Raw genomic sequence first — 15,346 nt, forward strand, 5'->3', positions numbered from 1 at the left:
GAAATCTTGTGAACAGATTATCTTTGGAATCTCGTGAAGAGATTCTCCCTGGAATGCTTTGATGACATTCCCCTGTAGAATCGTGGAGATTCCTCCAGAATATCCGTGGAGATTCCTCCAGAACATCCGTAGAAATTCCTCCTGGAATCTCGTTGAGATTCTTCCTTGAATCTCGTGGAGATGTATTCCGTAATCTCGTGAAAATTCTTTCTGGAATTTCGTGGAGATGCCTAGTTGAAAACTGGTATATAATCCTTTTCAAGTCTCGGAGATTCACACTAAAATCTCTGGAAAATTTCTCCTAGATTCTTGTGGAGCTTCCCTCCCTAATCTCGTAGTAAATCCTTTTTTCAATCTCGTAGATTCCCCCTGGAGGAATTTATGTGCAATTTCGAATCAAGCATCCCATCATCTGTAAGACCTTGACCAGCCAAACAACTTTGCCAAAGGCACCAACACTCCAAGTAGGATTGGGGTCCCAGGATATATGAGATTGTAATGTCGTTAATGTTACATCTGTTGGTCCATGATTTCGGTGATATAAAAGACAAACAGTCGTAATTGTAATCAGCATCCTGATTAGAGATTTGGTGTCTTCAGCAAAGTTGTTCGGTTGGTCAAGAACTTACAGATGATGGGCCGTATAATTCAAAATTCCAACACTAGGAGACGCACACAAATTTTCAATTTACTTTATGCCTGAATCCTGATGATTCAGAAAGATGGTTGCTTCGGCAAGGCTATTTGGTAGATCAAAGGCGTTCATATGAATAGCCAATTGGTTCGATTTTCTGCCACTAGGTAGCGCTAAGATGCATATCCAGAGACACACAATACGCAACGCGAGACAAGACATAACATTTATCGTTCTTACAATTAATATCCAGAGGTTTAGAGAGTTTTATAGTAAGAAGAAATTGATCTCGATCAGTAACTCTCTAGAATGAATATCCAAAACAATAGACAGACAAACAAAAAGAAAAAAATGTCTAGAGCAATGACATCGAATTTAGGTATATCAAAATCGAATGCTTACAAATGTGGTACCAGTCAATCTAAGGCACTTCCTCGAAGATCCTCCAGGATGCATACACAGAACACTAGATAACCATATCGAAAGATACAAGTGATCTAGATCAGTTAAAGCTGATCTAGACCAAAACCGAAGACGTAAGAATGTAGTACCAACCAATCCGATACACTTTGTCGAAGAATCCATTCATCTAGCCCTATGCCTAGATAATCCATCCATCTAGCCCTATGCCTAGATATGCATGTGAAGAACACTCGAGTGTCGCATTGAAAGGTAAAACTTATCTAGATCAGTTTAAACAGATGTAGATCAAACTCAAATATATAATAGTATAGTTCCAATCAATCTAGATAGCTTTGCTGAAGATCCCAACCCTCTAGGATGCTTCGCAAGAGCATTTGAATACTTGTTCGTCGAGAGCCACAATAGATCGAAGCTAGTTCAAGATAGCTATATTTCGTATTGCCTCTACATTATGTCTTATAACCATAAACCCATTTTTGCAGACACTTAATGTTGTCTCGCACGACATAGATTTGGCATGCAAATAAAAAAGATTGATTTTTAAAGGCTCAAGCATCCGTCATCATTTTTAGGAAAATAAAAAGCAGTTGATTTACAGCGAATCAAAACATCGACCATGAAAAAATATTCAATGAATTCTATTCCTCATGTGTAGTACAGTGAATATATTTTCATAGCAAAGAATTTTGTTTTGAACGAAAAAACGGCTTTCAAATGTTTGATGATGACGATGATTTCAATGACAAATCGTTCAACGTTAAAAGCGTTCCTTACTTACGCTATTTTGGAGGCAAAATGAGCATCCCTAAGAACATATGAACTTGCGGAACTATTGAAATGATTGAATAATCATTTCAATCCTTCAAAGTTTTCATGGTTGCATATTAAAATAAAATTTCATTTTACATCATCGATGGATGTTCCCTGCCTTCGTATTCGTACTCTTAGCGAACATCCTACACGATAGCTATCCGAACAAATGAACATTACAAAAAATGAACCATAATAAATGAACATTTTGGAAAATATGTATCCGAGATGGCATGTTGAGGACAGGATGAAGGCAAAAATAGTTGTAAGCACCGTTAAACGAGGTAACATTGATGATGCAGGATATTTTGAGTGCTAGAGGCATAGCAATGATGCTTCCAATCGGATTCTTGCAATAGGCATTCATTCAAGTGAAATTTCTAATAAAGCCAACTTCATATACACTTCGACCTTAATTTACGTCCACTATCGGGGGCGTAAACCAAATTGGACGTAAAAAAATCTCAGTACTGACCAATTTCCATAGAAATACATACATACTAGATGCTAGTTTACCTTCTCCAAGGGCCATCACGTGTGGTGATTCACTATATGGAATTATGACCGCAGATGGCAACACTGATCGATCTACTTAAGGCTGTCCATTAACTGGGGTTGTTGCTAATTAACAAGTAAAGTTTCAGCTTCCCTATCTCGAAAGCAGATAGGAATGTGTCGTCTTCGACAAAGTTGTTCAGAAGGACTAGAACATTCTGGTGATTCACCAATTAGTTGGTGATTTCGCCGCTAGGTGGTGCTAGTTATAAAGTAAAGTTTTAGACTTCTCTATCTCAGGATCGAAAGCAGATAGCAATGTGTCGTCTTCAACAAAGCTGTTCAGAAAAACAAGAACATTCTGGTGATTCACCAATTAGTTGGTGATTTCACCACTAGGTGGCGCTAGGTCTATCTCGGGATCCATAACAGACAGCAATGTGTCGTCTGCTGATTCACCAATTAGTTGGAGATTTCGCCACTAGGTCGCGCTAGTTGTAGAGTAAAGCTTTAGACTTCTCTATCTTGGCATCCAAAGCAGATAGAAATGTGTCGTCTTTGCCAAAATTGTTCTATAAGATTGCCGAACATTCGAATTCCTTATCTCACACCGGATTTGTGATATTGAGCTGTATTGGAATCTAGTGTTGCCAGCTACTACAAAAATTATGACATAAAATGACTTCAAAAAATTCTGTACTTTAAAATGACGCCGAAGATTCCACTTGACTCCTACATAATCTTACCTGAACGATCGAATTCGATATATTATCTTGGAATCGTGTTGATCGATGTTTAACTTTCCATAACTCGCGTGGTTGGACGCCACCGCCAGCCAGCACCACGCTAATGCTGAATACAAAAAGGGAGATTTCTCAACGTGTTGTACAAAATACAACCGCGCCATCGCTCGAGGGTTAACATTATGCAGTGTTGCCAATTGCAGAGATAGTTTTGAAGAACCAAATTTTACAAAGACAAGCATTCATAGTAAATCTAAATGACTTGCTGATATTGTGTTACGTTACTTCAAACTAAAATGATCATGGACACCATCCCAATTGTAGTGAATTATATAGCAGTGTAGTCAGCTTTAAAAAAAAACTTCATTTTATTCTATGCAATATATAGTATATATTCAACAATAGTTTATGATTCTATTTGAACAGTGTTGCCATCTAATATAAGAAATAATGATATCAGAAGCAATCATTGCTTGGCCTTTGTTGTCCTATCGAACTTTACTGAACATATGTTGATTTGGAATACTATTAATGGTTTAGTTTAGAGCAATGATTGAAATGAATGGTAATCTTAATTTTGGACGTATTAAAGTAAAAGTAAATCAATTCTGCGTAAAATAAACGGACATAAAATAAAATCGGAGTGTAAATCTTTTTGAACAAAAAATTCCTCTCTTAGTTTTTTTTTGTAGTCCCTTACTGATCGGCATACTCAGCACCCGTTTCCATCGGTCGGGTGGGCATTGTGTAACACCATCACCCAGAAAGAGAACATGCCCATCTATGCCAATCCTGCTCATGATGTCAGTGGACGTGCGCACTTAATGTTCGGCTTGCTTGGCGGCGGCAACGGAAGCGTATTTGTTTGTACGCAAGTATGTGTTTTGTTATAGGCAGATCATCATCAGACACCGAAACTGAAACCGAACGGTCCGTGTCCGTGTATTCCTTTGCCGTTGTTGTTCAGCGGTTCGGCTCGTTTTGATTGCTGTTAATATTATTAAGTAGATGTAAGCAGTTTAATAAACATTAGACCCCGATAGACAACATACTCGACGACGATTCGGGCCGATTACTATGGGGAGGGGTAGGGAAAGGGATGGGTGGTATCAACAACAGCTAGCAGTAATATCATCATCGTTTTGCAGTCGGTGTCGTCGGAGTTGTTGTCCATGGTGTAGTGTGGAGAATGGGGAAACCGTTGGGAGTCTATGAAAAGGACACCCAAATGGGATAACAGCAGCACAAGTGGTTTTCTATGTACAGTGACTGGAAGGAAAAAAGGTTCACCTATATTGATCAATGACAGTCAGACAGTAACTGACAGTCTCAACTGTGGAGCAGCTCGTGGCTGAAAGGAAGCCGGGTCACTCCGAGTGACATATTTTTGGTTTTATCACGGCTTTCAAAACGCTTCACAACCAATTACTCTTCAAATCATTGTTTAAGTAAGAACAGTTTCCTGGCGTTAACCTCATTCTGCCGGTCACTGTACGTACCTCCATCAGACACGTCCGATGTAGTGAATGGGAAGCTGGTCGAAAGCCATCGTCATTATTGTACGAACATTTGCCCGGCATTTCTGTCTATTGTTGTGGTGGCTACAGATGACAACAGCTTCTGCTCCAAGGAACGGCGATTCCACTGCATGACTGCGTAATACCGTCCGGTGACTACCTCATAGTCATCGAAAGGCAATCCTTGGAAACGTGTCACGTACTCCATGGACGGGCAGCAATCTACATATCATCTTGTATTCCGGACGTGGCGATACGTGTGCACTAAAAGTGCCCTGGGATTTAGCAAATTTTTATACCCATATCAACGCAACAACAACGGTCCGGATTCGGCTACTACTGTCGACTGTCGTCGTCGACGTTGCCGTTCACTCTTCCGTTCATCGTTTCCCAAACCATTCCGACTCCTGTCGAGGCAACCAACCGTGCCAGGGGGCCCACAGGAGGATCATAAAAGCTCGACGCTTCCACTCTCTTCGGGGAAGGGATAGAGCTGTGTGCGTTCGTGCGTGCGTGCGTGTGTGGTGGAGAAGATAGCTGGTCGGGTGTTCGTTCGTTGGATCATTTACTCTCGGTCTCAGTAGGGAAAACGAAAATGAAACTCAAGTAGCTCATTATGAATGGATAATTAATATTTTATTCTCGTCGTCATCAAAATGATTGCGCGCACGTTTACCGGACGGGTGGAGCAGAAGCCGCTCCAGCCAGTGTTCAGCCTCCTTTGCTATCAATCGAATGAGTAGGTTTAATTTCAGGGACGTGTTTGGGGTGGGTACTCGAAGAGTATTGTGAACTAATGTGAAAGTCTAGTTTACATTGTAGACTGAGTTCCTTGGTAGTTAAAAAGTCTCCGAAGAAGACACCATCCAAAGTGTCGAAACGTCGGATTAGATAACACCTCGTTTTGATGCCGTTAAAATCCGATTCGCACAGAATACAGTCGATACTCCCATCACTCTTGGTAGATTTCTCGAAAGTACTTCTGTAGGCTTCAAATAGAAAGAACTAGAAAGAAGTATACCCACTAGGAACTTCTGGGGAATTTTTTGAACGAACTTCTGGAGGACTTCCAGAAACATCTTCCGGAAGATTTCTGTAGGTGTTCCTTGGGAGGGCTCCCAGACGAAATTTCTGGAGAATTTTCTGAGAAAGTCCTGAAGGGTACCCAAAAGCAACTTCTGGAAGACTCACAGAAGAAACTCTTGGAGGAAACGTAGTAAGAAATCATAAAGGAATTCCAAAGAGGATAGAATCCAGCAAAATCTCTGGAAGTATTCCAAATCAAAGGTCCAGAAAAAAAACTTCTGCTGCGCACAAATACCAAAATGAACTCCTGCGGGAATTCTATAAAAACTTGTTGAAAAAAAAAAAAATTCCAGCAGGATTATCTGAAGAAACTATTTAAAGAATCTCAGAAAGAAATCAAGAGTTCTTTCTGGGATTCTTTTAATAGTTTCTTCGGATACTACAAAATCTTTTGAAGGAATCCCAGAAAGAAGTGCTGTGGGAACGTCAGAAGGAACTTCTGAAGGAAAATAATCTGGGAAAAAATTACGTAGGAAATTCTGAAGAATAGGCGGCACTCTCGAGGAGAAATGATTTCCGGACAGAGTGTAACATATTCATCTTTGTTAGGGTAAGGTACCCCGGGGCAAGTGAGAATCCGGTGCATCACCCTGACTCACCTCGATATCTCTAAAACCAGAACACCTACAACACCTTCAGAAAAGTTGTTGCTTTTGGTCTTCTGAATAACTTTCCTGAAGACAGCATCCTTGTAAGTCCTCAGGTTTTGGAGATATCGAGGTGAGTCAGGGTGATGCAATATTGTTGCAATACTTTTTGTGAGTCCGTACTTATGACGGGTAGTGTAGGTACCACACCAACAGATACTTTGAATACAAAAATTGTTATTGTTTCCAACATAAAGAGACCATATATGTTATTGTTGTTCATATATGATTTTTAATTCACTAAGTGAGATTAACGTACTCTACTACATTCGTCGTTTAAAAAAAGAATAACAAATAAAGTCAACCTTTCCAGTTTCAGGATAATATTTGGAGTGCTTGCAAATTGTTTCAAGCGAAAAAGAGGTAACTTATTTTCATTTATTACCTTTAGTTAACTGCTCTCATTCACCCCAGTGCATTTCAGCATCTGGGACAAGTGAGACCTATGAGAGTAAACAAACGCAATTTCATAGTTTGATCTAACTTTCTTCAGCTTAGGTCGAAATTTACACAATACTGAAGTAAAAATCGGCGTCTTACATAATCAGGCGTTGAAGTATACTTAATTACTTCTATTTTGATGATGAAGCTATTATTTAAATTGGTGAAGTCTCGGGTAAAACTTATTTTTTCGAAACCATCTATTTTTCACATGTTTGTCCATTATTCCATTATTTTTTTCGTTTTTACTGCAAAATAAGTTTTTCTGAGTCTTAAGGAACCGCCTATAATGTATAAAAACCCGATTTAATCCACCTATGGAGAACAGAACCCTTCTTACACTTATTAAAACTATTGTTGTATTAATTGTATTTATCATATTTATTTTGTGTGATGGACCAAAAGTTCTAGAAAATATTGTGGATTTGGCATCTAGTGGATTGGTTTCCAAAAATAGCATCATGGACCATGGACTAAACTACCAGAAATGCAAAACACTTTCTAGAATCTTGTGTGAAATTTTAAAAAAATAGCTTACATATTCTGGAATATTGTATCTTTTGTTAACTGCCAAAAGATCTTGAATCGATTAACAAATGGATAAGAAAATCAGCGAGATACACTTTGCCTAATATCTCTTAATCAATCGAATAAATTAGCTCCGAAGTACTTGGTATTCATGGTTATGGTGTAAAAACGACAAAAATGATATATCTACTAAGTTAATCAGTTTTGGCATTAGCTAGTTATTTTGGCTGTCTGGTTCTTGCATTTTTCCCACAATATATAAATTCAAAGCTTTCATTTACCATATTGTTAGTTTTCATAAAACTCCTGTGTATTTGTTATTCACAATTTTGTTGAAAACAATAACCTGCTAGTATACACTTTGTATTAGGTCAGCATTATTTATTAAAAAATAATTTCCCATAGACTGGTCAAAAACAAATGCAAGATAACAAGTGAATATAATAATAAAAAAAAATAATATATTGAAATACTCTTCGTAAGATATCTAAGTAATCAAATGTCGAATCGAAATAAAATTTTAGGGCCTTATACAAGGATATTGTAGCTTTCATTTGGTGCTTGGAGAATCCAAATCGGTTGACAAACGGCTGAGATATTTATTATGGTACCCTTGGTCAAAAATCTCTAAAAAAGTTAACCTGTATTACTCCCAAGTAGTCTTTGAAAGATATCTCGGTAACCAAATGTCCAATCCTAATGAAATTGTATAGGGTTCTACTAGAATGTTGTAGCTTTCATTTGGTGTCAGGATAACCGAAATCGGTTGACAGACGTCTAAGATATTTATTATGATACTTTTGGTCAAAAATCTCAAAACGTTTAGTTGTATAAATTCTAAGTACTCTTCGAAAGATATCTCTGTAACCAAATGTCCAATCGAAATAAAATTTCTGGGCGATCTACTAGGATGCTGTAGCTTTCATTTGGTGCCAAGAGAACCCAAATCGATTGACAAACGGTTGAAACATTTATTATGATACACTTGGTCAAAAATCTTGAAAAGTTTAGAAGTAACTCATAAGTACTCTTCGAGAGATATCTTGGTAACCAAACGTCCAATCGAAAAAAAATTCAATAGCGTTCTACTAGTGTTCGCGAACATACGCTCCAAATGACGGCAGCAGCATGGTAAGCTGCGCGACAACCAACCATTGCATCGGAACCATCATCGATCATCGTGACGAAGCACGTGCACTCACTCGAGCCGACGAAATAGCAGCGACCAACAGCGAGAGAGCGAGTGCCGTGAGTACCCACCGTGAGAGCAGTAGCGAGCGCCGCCGTCGTAGCCGCACCCGTCATCATCATCATCATTGGCTGTCGTCACAGCTAGCGTAGTGATGGTGATTCCACACACGTCGCGTGGATTCTACGCGCGTGTGGAGCCTTCCACGTGATTCCAGAATACTGAATTTGTGGGTATAAATATGCGACCCGTTCACAGTAACGAGTCAGTTGCAAATTAAAAGTGAATAAGTTATGAGCGTTCGCGTGGCTCGAACAACGCGAAGTGAAATTATCCAAAGTGAAGTGTAAATAGTAGAGAAAGAGAATAAAGTATTAAGTGTAGTGTTAAAGTGATCCAGTGATTTTTCCCTCGCGGTCCGAAATCCCCCCGTTCTCTTTCCGCTGTGCTATACCCAATACAGTCCAGTGCTACGCCTAAATCTCTTGTGTTCATAGCCGAACAACTAGGATGTAGTAGCTTTCATTTGCTTCCAAGAGAGCTCAAATTGGTCAACAGACGGCTGAGAACCGTGAGTGACATTTTTTTGTAACATACATACACACACACACATACACACACACACACATACACACACACGCACATACAGACATTTGCTCAATTCGTCGAGCTGAGTTGATTGATATATGTGACTCGGCCCTGCGGGCCTCGGATAGAAAGTCGGTTTTCCAAGCGGTATTTATACCCTTCTTATGGGTGTAAGAAGGGTAAAAAAGAATTTATTGAAATACTCTTCGTAAGATATCTAAGTAATCAAATGTCGAATCGAAATAAAATTTTAGGGCCTTATACAAGGATATTGTAGCTTTCATTTGGTGCTTGGAGAACCCAAATCGGTTGACAAACGGCTGAGATATTTATTATGGTACCCTTGGTCAAAAATCTCTAAAAAAGTTAACCTGTATTACTCCCAAGTAGTCTTTGAAAGATATCTCGGTAACCAAATGTCCAATCCTAATGAAATTGTATAGGGTTCTACTAGAATGTTGTAGCTTTCATTTGGTGTCAGGATAACCGAAATCGGTTGACAGACGTCTAAGACATTTATTATGATACACTTGGTCAAAAATCTCAAAAAGTTTAGTTGTATAACTCCTAAGTACTCTTCGAAAGATATCTCAGTAACCAAATGTTCAATCGAAATAAAATTTCTGGGCAATCTACTAGGATGTTGTAGCTTTCATTTGGTGCCAAGAGAACCCAAATCGATTGACACACGGCTGAGATACTTAGTATGATAAACTTTGTTGACAATTTAAAAAAGTTTAGTTGTATAACTCCTAAGTACTCTTCGAAAGATATCTCAGTAACCAAATATCCAATCCAAATAAAATTTCAGAGCGTTCTACTAGGATGTTGTAGCTTTCATTTGCTGCCAAGAGAACTCAAATCGGTTGACAGACGGCTGAGATAATTATCAATATGCTAAATGTAAAAAATGTCTCAAAAAGCTAACCTATGTTACTTCAAAGTACTCTTTGAAAGATATCTCGGTAACCAAACATCCGATCGTAATAAAATTCAATAGGGTTCTACTAGGATGTTGTAGCTTTCATTTGCAACTAAGAGAATCCTAATCGGATATCAGACGGCTGAGAAACGTGCGTGACTTTTTTTTTGTAACATACGCACACACACACACACACACACACACACACACACACACAGAGTTGATTGGTAAATGTGACTCGGCCCTGCGGGCCTCGGATCGAAAGTCGGTTTTTCGAGCGCTATTTATACCCTTCTTATGGGTGTAAGAAGGGTAAAAATAGGAAAACGACCTATTCAAATTTTATGATTTAAAAAATCTTTAAAAATATTTAATGGTCGTAAAATTATGTATAAGAAAACATCAACATCTGTAAGTCTTGAAAAATATTTTAATGAGATTCATTAACTATGTAATATGAAAAGCAAGTTTCGAAATCTTCCGTCATTTAACTTTAATGTTTTTTTTTAATTCTCGTTATATGGTGTCTAACGTTGGTCCCGTACATTTCTAGTGATCTATTTCGTCATTGGAGTTGTTAGCTAGACAAATCTTGTAACGATCAGACTGTACGCAACTTTGTGATGTGCATTGTATTACTTCTCAACTGTAATGCAAATTGCATTATGCAATAGTAAGTAACGACAACGACGACGACAATCGTTAACATCAAGTACTTTATAATGTTCATACTTTGTCCAAAAGAGTAAGCTCGTTAGCACGTCAACTCTCTGGCCGCTCCGGTCGAGGACAGACACGAGCAAAGTATGGGATTACAAGTCAACTATTAGCCCTTTGACCCTAGGAAAACCGAAACCACCACTCGTTCTCTTTCGGTGCCATCTGTTGTGCTTTGTCATACGCAGTCACGCTTGGTTCCATCCTGTTTCATCGTATGGCTTCTATTGTGAGTGCACCGTAGCAACTAGTGTGACATTTAAAAACGGACTAAGTTCGATCTACTGAGTGTTATTTGTGAAGCTGAGTTTTGATTTCTACTGCATTGAAAAAGAATCAGCTCGATTTATAATGTTTCAAAAACATCTTAATCACTGTTTTAAAACTCTTTTGCAAGATTACAACAAAGACGCTTCAAGTGTCCGGAACAACAGGCGAAACGAACCAAAGCCAAAATTGACTCGGTGGTCGACGTCTACTCTTTCATACACCCCTTCATCATCATCATCATGCACGTGCTGAAAACACACATTGAATACTTCGCTGTCATCGTCGTCGTCGTCGTGGCAGCGAAAAGACGGAACGAAAAAAAAGAGAGTGCGCGATGATAATATGAAAGCTGAAAAACCCTCCCGAAAAGAATTTGTAATACACCGAGAAAATCATCATAATCTGCTGTGTGAGGTGCACTCTTGGAATTCCTTCCGTTTGCCGACCGACTCGTTCGTTCGTTCGTTCGCAGCAGAAGAAGCGTCTCACCGAGCACGTCGTAAAATGTGAGCTCTTTGGAGTTGGTTGGTTGGTTGGTGTCTTCCGTCTGCTCCGCACTCCGGGACGTCTTCTTCTTCTTCTTCTTCTTGGCGTAACGTCCTCACTGGGACAAAGCCTGCTTCTCAGCTTAGTGTTCTATGAGCACTTCCACAGTTTTTAACTGAGAGCTTCCTCTGCCAATGACCATTTTGCATGTGTATATCGTGTGGCAGGCACGAAGATACTCTATGCCCAAGGAAGTCAAGGAAATTTCCTTTACGAAAAGATCCTGGACCGACCGGGAATCGAACCCGTCACCCTCAGCATGGTCATGCTGAATACCCGTGCGTTTACCGCCTCGGCTATATGGGCCCTATACTCCGGGACGTACGAAGATTGGATTGGAGCTACAGGGCAGGAGTATGACCTTACAGGCGGCGTGTTTCAGCCACCATAAACGCGCGCAGTTATGAGACTTTGACACACGGCTGGCTTCAGTTCCGAGTTGAAGTGTGTGCTCTGGTGTACCTATCATCGTACATACATAGGTATATTATTGGCGGTGGTAGGATATATGTTTGCCACTCTGCTCAAGAATGGGAATTGATCCCGAGGGTCGGCTTGTTTTACGATTCCAGGAAGTTGAAATCTTCTTGTGTGTGTATAAAGTCAGAAGTGGTTTTGAATTGTTTTGCGGTCGTAAAACTGCGCTGGCGTTTATTGATAAGAGATCTTGAAAGTTATTGTTAAATTTTATTTGTTTGCGTGTCGAAATTATATGTTTTATTTTTGAAGATTTTAGATTTTACTTGTACGTATTCCCATCTAATCAACATGTATTTTTCTTTTATTTCAGGCCAGTTTTTTCTTTGCAAGACTTAGGAAAAGGTAAATATCAATCATATCGGAGAGTAAGAGGGGATAGAGAATATCTGTCCACAAATGGGGGAATTAATACTATTTTCAGGGCAGCTTCGTTTACTTCATCATGTGATGTTTTTTTAAACCTTTTGAGTTCGCATTTATTTTTTATTTTCCTGTCATACTGAATTCTGACAAAATAAAACTTTTTCCGTGACCGCTTCTCCTGTAAGAATCCTGAGTAATACACCTGAGATTTATCTTGGAGTTTCTCCCGGGACTTCTCTTGGATGATTACCTCTGGCGTTACTCCTGGGATGTCTCTCGAAGTTTTTTTTCTATATTTATCATATACTTTCTCCTAAGAGTGCCTTTTGCGATTTCTGCAGGAGCTATTGCTGATATTTCTCATGGAGTTCTTCTAGTGATTTCTTTCATAGCTTTTTCCAGGGTTTTCCTCGTAGTTGTCTATCGCATTTCTTGCAGTAATCTACCTGAGATTATTGTTTTACAGGTTTTCTTGGGATTATTCTCTAAACTCTTCTCGAACTCCCTACCGGAAATCATCCCAAAACTCTGAATGCTCTTTTTGGGATTTCTTTCAAAGTTGCTACCGAACTTCTTACAAAATTCATCGGAAGAAATTCCCGGAGAAATATCGGAAGGAATACAGGTAAAATCTTGCGAGAAACTCCGCAAAGACCTATTGGAGAAATCTCTAGAGGAACTTTGGAAGAAATCCTGAGAAAAACTGGGACATTTCGAGAGCAAAGTTTTGGGATCAATGCCTGAAGAGAATATTAAGGAAACGCAAGGAGGAACTGTGAAAACCTCTAAAAGAAATTCCGGGAGGAACTACGGACCAAATTCCGCGAGTGAATCCAAGAGATTTATTGGACAACTCTCAGGAATAGATCCCTAAAAGAATTTCTGCAAGAGTTTCCAAAAAAATAGTGGAAGAAACTGTTGGAATGCCATCTCGGAAAACCATTTAGAGGAATTCCTGAAGGATTTTTGAATATGTTATGGAAGGCTGTCAAGGAGGAATTCAGCAAGAAACTCTGGAAGCTATCGGGAAACTCTCTCGGAGAAGTTCCAGGAGGTACTTCAGCAGATACTCTTGTAGATAAGCTGTGGGAGCTGGGATAAGCTGGGAGAAACGCTGGTGGAAATTGCAGAAACAATTCTTATAACGCCGAAAAAATCTCGGGAGAAACTATGTATGGGAGCAAATACGTAAAAATCCTTCGGGTGCAACTGGAGAAAGTCAGAAAAAAACTCCGACGAACCACCAGAAGAAAATCTTTGGTAAATACAAGGAAGAACTCGTAAGAAGAGTCCTATGGGAGAACTGCGATAAAAATCTAAGCCGGAGTCCCGAAAGGGATTCAAGGAAGAATTATGGACAGATTTTCGATAGAAATCATAGAAAACATCTCGGAACGAATTTCCAATCAAATTTCTAAACAAATATCTGAACTTTTAATTCACAATTGTTGAACCTTGTTGGCTACAAAGTTACTTTATTTGATCGTAGTTCTTGTTTAATCGCGTGCAGCCAGCGCGTTCGCGGCCGCCCACGAAGTCGCCGACCTCTACCTGGTTTCCTGTTGAATATTGTTTTCGCTATTCTTTCTTCCGATATTCGCACCACGTGTCCAGACAACTGAAGTCTGCTGTATTTTATACGTTTAATAATATTCGCATCTTTGTACACTTGATACAACTCGTGATTCATGCGTCTGCGCCACACTTCATTTCCTTGTTTCTCACCGAGAATTGTCCGCTGAGGATTGTCACAAGTGTTCCAAGATGATCAAATTCTTCAACTACTTCAAAAACATTCTCGTCAATTACTACCTCAGCACTAACACCACTAGGCCTGCCTCTGCCTCTACCCGCTATCATGTACTTCGTGTTGGTAGTGTTAATCGTCAAGCCTCGCTGTCCTCTTCAGAAGAGCATAAGCTTGCTCCACTGCTCTACGATCGATGCCGATGAGATCAATATCGTTCGCAAAGCCTAGGAGCATGTGCAACCGTGTGATGATGATGCCATTCCTCTGCACGTCAGACCTTCTAATCGCTCCTTCAACGGGAATGTAGAACAGCAAATTTGAAAGAGCATTACTCTTCTTCAATCCATCCAAGGTCACAAACGAGATAGATACTACTTGCTTTTGATCCATCCAGCGTTGCGCGTATTAGCCTAATTAGTTTTGCCGGAAAACCATGTTCCGACATTGTCTGTCGAAGCTCATTTCTTTTCACTGAACGCTGCTTCAAAATCAATGAACAGATGGTGAGTCTGCAAGTTATATTTTTGAAATTTATCAAGGATCATCCGCAAGTTAAACGTTTGATCTGTCGTTGGTCGGCCCTCACTCAAAAACACGCCTCGTATTCGCCGACGAAGGACTCCCCAAGAGGTCTCAGTCTGTTGATCAGGACACGTGACAGTATTTTATATGCGCCTAATTTGAAAGGGTAATCCCTCTGTAATTGGTACACTCTAGTCTGTATATACTTTCTTGTAGATTGGGCATATGAGATCATCCAACTAGCTGGTGAGCAATTCTTCATCTTCCCAATTATTAACAATAATCTGATGAATTGATAGATGTAGCTCAGAGGTTCCCAAACTTTTTGCTATCATGGCGGCTTTTGAATTTTGGAAAGAATTCCTGAAGAAATCTCCGGAGGAGTCAATGAAAAGTAATCTCAAAAAGAAGGAATCCCTGAAGAAAGATTCTTGAGAGAAATTCCTGATAGAATCTCAGAAGATATCCCTGAAAAATACGAAGGAATCTCATCAGAGATTCCATGTGTCCTGGGTGTAATGAATGAATCTCGAAAAGAAACCCGGGTTAAATTCTTGAAGAATATCCGCGTACAATTCCTGAAGAAAGCCTAGAAGGATCCTTGAAAAACAATCGGGAGGAATTATGAGGCCTGAGACATTTTACTCCAAAAGATTGAGGCTGGATTCACTTGAT

General features: G+C 39.5%; 1 protein-coding gene across 11 annotated transcripts in view; it reads left to right on the forward strand.

Annotated features, from left to right (window-relative positions):
- Positions 1–15,346, forward strand: part of LOC109416471 (arginine-glutamic acid dipeptide repeats protein) — a 220,974-nt gene that overhangs the window by 80,480 nt on the left and 125,148 nt on the right. For all 11 annotated transcript variants that reach the window (XR_009998004.1, XM_062853708.1, XM_062853709.1 and 8 more), the window contains exon 3: positions 12,347–12,378. The gene's annotated coding sequence lies outside the window, so the exon portion shown is untranslated. The remainder of the gene's footprint in view (positions 1–12,346; positions 12,379–15,346) is intronic.

Source organism: Aedes albopictus, chromosome 2, assembly GCF_035046485.1.
Source record: "Aedes albopictus strain Foshan chromosome 2, AalbF5, whole genome shotgun sequence".
Lineage (NCBI taxonomy): Eukaryota > Metazoa > Arthropoda > Insecta > Diptera > Culicidae > Aedes > Aedes albopictus.